Below are 7,450 nucleotides of genomic sequence, written 5' to 3'. Positions count from 1 at the left end.
CTTATAGAATAAGAGATAGCTCTATGAGAACGCAGACATCAAGGTTATGTCCATGCATTATATGAAGTGAGGGTAATATCATGATTAAGTTGGCTAATCACTCTCATGTTTGGATGGTAATTTTATTTATTTTTTTATTTTATTTTTTTTATTAATTTTTTTTTTTGCAGTAAAAAACTGGTGATGTTATTAGGATACATACTATCCTATCAGCTTCTTTCATGCATTTTCAATACGCTAATTTATATAATTTTTGAAATTAAATTACTCATCAAAATCACAGAGTTACTCTCCTCTAAGATGATGTGGGGGAGGAGAGAGAAAAAGAGAGTGCAGAGAGGGTATGGGCGGTGGTTTCGGCTTCGTGGGGTGAAGGAGTGAGAAGGGAGAGAAAAACATATATATATATATATATATATATATATATATATATATATATATATATATATGTTTTATATTATTGATAAATCAAAATGATTTTTGTTTTTTCAAAACCATAGTTCATGTTTCTCACGTGGTTTATAATCTTGGTTTGAACTATGTTGTTTTTTATTCATTTTGATGTGTTTGTGTTTATGGGATCATTATAAAACACTCTTATGATGATATTTATATGTTTGAGCTTTCAGATCATCTATTTGTGATTTATAATATATTCCTTATGTGGTTTGATCAAGTTCTACAAAGAATTTTTCTTCTATTGATCAAACACTTTTTAGATATATATACTTTGTTTTCATGTGTTGAGACATCATTATCATAATAACGTATTTCAACATGTTCTCAATCAATCATGATTTATGGTTTGATAACTTATGAATTTTCTTTTGGATTTATTGACAAATCATTTGATTCTTGATTTGTGATTTTTAATCTTTGATTTTAATTTTTAGAATTTGTTATTATTTTTGATATATCCTATGGATATATATATATATATCTTTGTGTTAGACCCTTGTGACACTTTCTATTGATGATACACATATGAATGTTCAATTGGTCTTATATGTGAGTGGTGTTTAGCATACTTTTATCTGTGTTTGCTCACATTTGTTTGCCATGCTCATAATTACATATTTTCCATATGGCATTTTGATAGGGGGAGGAATCCTTATATCTTTTTATTGTTTATACTCACCTATGCTTTATGATAGGGGTAGCTTCCGCTCTCTTACTCTTATGTTTTTTCATTTTGATATTGCCAAATAGGGAAAGTGGATTGTGAGTATATTTTAAGAGTATTTTGTTTTATTGTATATCTTATATACTCTTTGGGTAGATTGTTTGTCATCATCAAAAAGGGAGAGATTGTTAGGTCTCATGTTACAAGCCTACATCTTCTAATCTTGTTTTGATGATTACAAACAATCTACACATATTGTTTCAATATAATCGTGAATGCTTGATTCCATCCATCATCCAACATATTGTTTGTCTATAATAAATACAAAAACATAAATGTAGGCGTCAAAAATTACCTATAGATCCCCGCACGTGGCTCGAGACAGAGAAAAGATGATGAACGTTGCTATTTGAGTCACAGAAGCTCATTTGACGACGACAAACGCATGAAGTGAGTCGACGGATCATGCGAAGCAACGGAATTTCGGAATAACGGAAACATGAATGAACCTGGAACGGCACGTTGCTTACGAAAGAAGAAGCGTCTCTCGTGTCCTATTTACTCACATATGATTCAATCATGGGAGCTTGTAGAACTCCTCGTCGGCTTTCCGACGCATTCTGGACCGCATGATTCTGAGTTCAGATGATGAAAATACAACGAAAACGGACGGAATGCGCAGACCGAGCCTTAAGCCAAAGTCAAGACACCTCTTTGGTGTCTCGACCAAGCCGAGACACCCAATGGTGGGCCGAGACACCCTTGGTGTGATGCCCCTGGTTTCACACAAGGCTGCAGTCCTAGGTGAAACCAAGAATGTCAAACCTGCCATGCACCACACCGTGCATTAACATGTTTCACCATCACAATTTTATCACTCTAGTAGAGTCAATAACAGGTGTTGGTACAAAAGCAAGTAAGAGATAATACAGAGAATAACTGATGAAATGGTAGAGATCATAATAACATTTCATCATCCAACATACCGAAGTACAAAGTCAAAGTCTGAAATGAACAAACTGGAGTTTTCAACAAGCCTCAAATACAATAAGTCTGAGTAAAGGAAATAAGGCATACAGCCTTTACAACATCTATAACATAGTCCTCAAATGTCTAACAAATACTACAGTGGAGCTCCAACATAAAGCATAGCTAGAAAAAATAGCTGAACACTAAAGTGTGTCGCCATCAACCTGCGACTCTCCAGGCTCCTGGCTCATGACCTGAAAGGGGGAGGGACAACGAGCGTCAAAGCGCTAGCGAGCAACATCACAACCAACCCCAAGGGAGAGGGCTCGTTGTATAAGAAAATACAGTTATCACAAAATGTATATGTATAAACAATTTCCCTGAAGCAAAGGGGATCTTAGTACTTAGGAAATTTCAACACGAGCATAGGTACGTCGAGCGAAATAATCCAAACAAGGAAACCCTCATGTATATACCTTGTATCTCAAATTAAAAATCCCTAAGTACCAAACCCGGAGTCTAATACGGGAACAGAAAACAAGTAAAAGGAAATACAACCCATTTTAGACATAAATACAGTATTAGGTAATGACCTACATGAAAACCATGTCGTATTCTACATAAGTGTCATATCATACTCACATGGGTGACGTGTCAGAAAATGATTAAGTGTCCAGAACATAGACTACATGAAATAAACGTCCAACTCATGGACTGAGTATAACCGTTGTCCAGCGCATGGACCGAAAGTGACCGTTGTCCAATGTCTGGACCGGATGTGACCGTTGTCCAACGCCTGGACCGGGTGGTAATACATATCCAGCACGAGGATAAAAAGGTATGTCCAACACGAGGACTAAGAGGTATGTCCAACACGAGGACAAAAGGGGGGGGGGTAGTACTTGTCCAACACGAGGACTGAGTTTAACCTAGTTTTCCCCACCACATGGGCCAAATAGTAATCGTCGATGAGATGTATGAGGAGATATACTTATACCAATTTCACACTCAACTCGGTGTGTGATTCTAAACTGGCATTTTAAGCCATCTATCATGCATAGATACTTAGTAGACTGAGAACCAAAGTTAGAAAGTCGAGACAAACACTCGAACGAGTGGAAAGTTCAACAAAAACAAACAGGGCATAATAATCTGTGCGGCGGTCGACCGCAGAGCCCACTCCGGTCTACCGCTCAAAGGTCCGAGAAGTACTGGGCTCAAAAACTGGGCGTCGGTCGACCGCTGGGGTCATGTCGATCGACCGCTAAAAGTGCAGAAGCGATTCTGCTGGCAAAGACTCGCGATGAGTCCGCTGCGGTCGACCGCTGAGTCCGCTGTGGTCGACCGCTGATCGGACAGAACCCTAGTCTGGGTTTCTGTCAGCTTCGAAACTCATTCAAATTTTGAGGTTTTCTATAACCAACTAATTTTAACAATTCAATTGTAATGTATGGCAGTCAAACACAAGTTTTAATAGTTAAAATCTCATTACCAAAAATCAAAAATCTTAATCAACATGATTTAAAAAGTTCTTAAACAGTAAAGAAATAAGTTTAACCTTCATAAAACGTTTCAGATCAAGATCTCATTAATTAAACATCATTAGTGAACTTTTTAAGACTGAAAAATATGATTTTTGCACCTCATGCCATAAGATCTACTTTATCTACACAAAATACGATTTGGGCTCAATAAAAACCGGTTAAAACTCAAATCTAAGCATAAAAAACGAAAAGGGGGTGAAGTTGGGCGAGATGTTACTCGCCTATGATGAGGACGAAGCCCTAGATCTGAAGGAAGATGATCCCTCTTGCTGAATCTACCAAAAATCTGCCGAAAAACCCTTCAAAGCTCCTCCAAATCACCAAAGAGTGAGAAACTAGGGTTTGAGGGGAGAGAGGGGGGCTAGGGTTCTAATTTCAGATGAAAAGGGGTTCTCTTGGGTAAAATAGAATATATACTAAACCCCAAACCCGACCCGAAACCCGTTAAGACCCAAAACCCAGCAAACTCTCTGCCTGCTGGGCGGTCGACCGCCGCGCCCAGTGCCGGCTCGACCGCCGCGCCCAGTGCGCGTCGACACGCCGCCTCCAGTGCGGCGACCGCCGCGCCAGTGGCGGCCGCACCGCACCTCAGTTAGGAAACGCAGTTTCCTGAGTGCCCGAGACGAGGTGCGGTCGACCGCCGCGTCCACTGCGGCTCACCGACTCAGAGAAACTTTGCCCCAGGTTTGAGCTGATCACCACTATGATGCCTCGAACTACTCAATTATCTCACTTCAAACACATCTGATGAAGTTCGCGTACCACTGATAATCACATTCATATGAGTAATAATATATACTCATACTATATATATAATATATTCATACTATATATATATTATATATAATAATATATATATATATATATATTATATATATATATATATAATATATATAATTATACTATATATATATATTCACAAGGAATTATTGATTACTAGAAATTCAATATATTCATTATAAAACTTTCACGGTACTACACTTGGCTGTCTCGGCCGAGTTGATACACTCACAAGTGTCTCGGCCACGCCGAGACACCCACGGGTGTCTGCAGACCCGAAAATCAAATTTGGCTATTTTTTGTGGTTTTTCGACCGTTAACCACCTGGATTTACTCTAACTGATAAAATATCATCTATGAATGTGATTAAGTGGTTATAACTGAGGATAAGAGGGAATCAGCCGTTCTTATCCGAAAACAGGGCTCCCGAAGCCTATAAATACAGCCCCAGGGCCTTTATTTTTAAGATCTGAAATTCTCGAGCGTTGGCAAAACCCTACCAAACTGAAGACTGAAAGAGCACGAATTTCAGAAGAGAGGAGGATATCAGAGCGAGTTCGTCAGCACGAAGAAGAAGAGTTCATCGGATCTGCAGTTCCTATGTTCTTCCCTTGAGATTATCTCGTTGCGGTGATCTCGAGAAGAGTGATTATCTTGCTGTTACCGAGATAATTGTTTCAGCTTCTTGATTCCTTCATGAATCAACAAAGCTCCGGATCTTATCAAGTTGCTTGGTAGTCCACGGATATCAATGTCCCCGTCACCGGCCAAGAACTCACGTAAGCAAGAGCCGATAAATGATTCTTGTGTTTATTTTCAAGAGAGATGTAATTTTTTATTTTTGTTATTTGAATTCATTATAAACAATTAAAGTTGTAATGAAATCGATAATGAAGGAGACTTTCGACGAAAATAAGCTGGCGATCATAGCGGGGGCTAATAGCCTCTCTGCCGAGGCTGTCGTGACGCAATCGGCGATCAAGATCCCGGTGAACGAAGAGATCAAATATAAATTCGACCAGCAGAAGTTTGAAGAGTATCTATCTTCCTCCTCCTCCAAATATGCCTCTCCTCCCAAGCACAGGAAGGCCTCCTCTTCTAGGAAAACCCATTGGACTTCAGGCTCAAAGATCCAAGATCCTCTCGCCTCCACTGCACTTACACCTCGCGACGCCCCTCCAGGGTCCAACGAGGTCCAAGCTGTAGATCTGGACCTCCCCTTCAGCAAAATATTAACTGGTGAAGACGTGCCAACTCTGTCGAAGAGAGCACGCCAAAGACAACGCCAACGCCTTGCGCGTCAACTAACCAAGGCTTTGGAGCTAATGGACGGGATCCACTATGATATGGATCTAAAATCTAGGCAGCACTGAGAACAACAATAGTGAGCAAATAACCCCTCCTCCAAAGCAGAGATGAATGAATGGGTCTGCGTCAAAAGGACCCGCTCTACCCTTGAGGAACGAATCCAAAAGCATCGTACATTACTTGCGTACGTTTGCGTTCTTGTGCGAAAACTGTAAGAAATGCAGAAGAAAGAGGCGATTAAAAAATCATCCAAACATAAACAAGTGTGGAGGCCGAAGGAGAAGTCAGCGCCTAAGGCAAAAGTGGACGAAGTTACCATTCAGCCTTCGTCAACTTCAGATCATGTTTCTCCTATCCCCATACCTCCGACGGAGCTATATGGTATTGTAGATCTCACCAAATTTAGAGTTCTTCCAAAAGATCGTCTTGGTCCTCTCCCTGAAGATCGAGGTAAAGCACCTGTTAAGGAGCGTTTGGGACCGTTGAAGCGCTCCCAAACGACCATTCAGACTGAGGGTCGTACTAATCCCCCCAATAATAACAAAGGGAAAACCCCTATTACCGACTGCATCGGATTGCGAGTCGAAGTTTAAGAGTCCGTTAGAGTTTCACGCTCATGAAGGCGTAAATCTGAACGAGTGACTCTAAAGCCTTAGCGTGTTGGTGCACGAGTCATTGACGTTGCCTTTGACGTGCCCTCTTCGATAGGATTGACGCGCCTTCAGTATTCAACTCCTTGATTGAAGAGGAGTCCAGATCTGTAGGTCCAGCCTCATTGGAGGCCAGAGGGGTATTGCACGGTGCAGCTACCACAATAACGGGGGCGTTGATCTTCCTGTGCTTGCAAGTGGAGGAGGATCTGGAGGAGGAGGATGACAGATACTCCTCGAACTTCTGTTGGTCGAACTCGTACTCGACCTCTTCTTCAACCGGGATCCGGATCCGAGGTTGCGACATGACAGCCTCTACAGAGAAGATGTTGGCTCCCACTGTGATCGCCAGCGTGTTTGGGTCAGAAATTATTTTCTTTATTGTATAACTCATTACAACTTTAATCATTACAAAAAGTTTAAAAAGATTTATCTTTTTATAAGACTTTTACAGAATAAAAATAAAAATTACAATCTTCTTAAAACAACACACAGATCCTATTTATTAGTCTCTATTTGTGTGGGATCTTTGCTTATGCTGGGGTTTATCTGTGGACTACCTCGGATCGGATCCGGTTAACAGAATGATTAATCAGAGCTCCTACTTCACCAAGAAAGTATTCGCTAAAGTACTGATATCGACCAAGCGAAATCAGTATTCTTCTTGAGATTAAGACCAACCCTAATCTCAAGGAATGGAGGACGGGGCTTCAGATCTCTCAAACTCTCCCTCTTTATGCTGAAGAACTTTGCCGAGATCAGCTAGCCTCCTCTGAAATTCGTGCTCCCTTGCTCTCCAACTCAGCAGCACCTCCTTGTCTCGATAATAATTCGCCCCTTCTGAAAGGAGGCCCTAGGCTTGTATTTATATGGTCCCAGATGCGGTTATTTGGATGAGAATGAGAGATTTGGCCTTATCTTCAATCAATAATGGCCCACTAACGTTTAGATATGATATCTAAGCAGTTAGAGAGGTTTTGGAACTGAAAAAACTGATCGAAATAGCCTAAAACGTGTTCTTGGATGTTATGGGCAGTTCTGGGTGCGGGACAGACCACGGTGACCCGCTCGGCTGC

Source organism: Asparagus officinalis, chromosome 4 (assembly GCF_001876935.1).
Source record: "Asparagus officinalis chromosome 4, Aspof.V1, whole genome shotgun sequence".
Classification (NCBI taxonomy): Eukaryota; Viridiplantae; Streptophyta; class Magnoliopsida; order Asparagales; family Asparagaceae; genus Asparagus; species Asparagus officinalis.
This window is presented reverse-complemented; position numbering follows the sequence as displayed.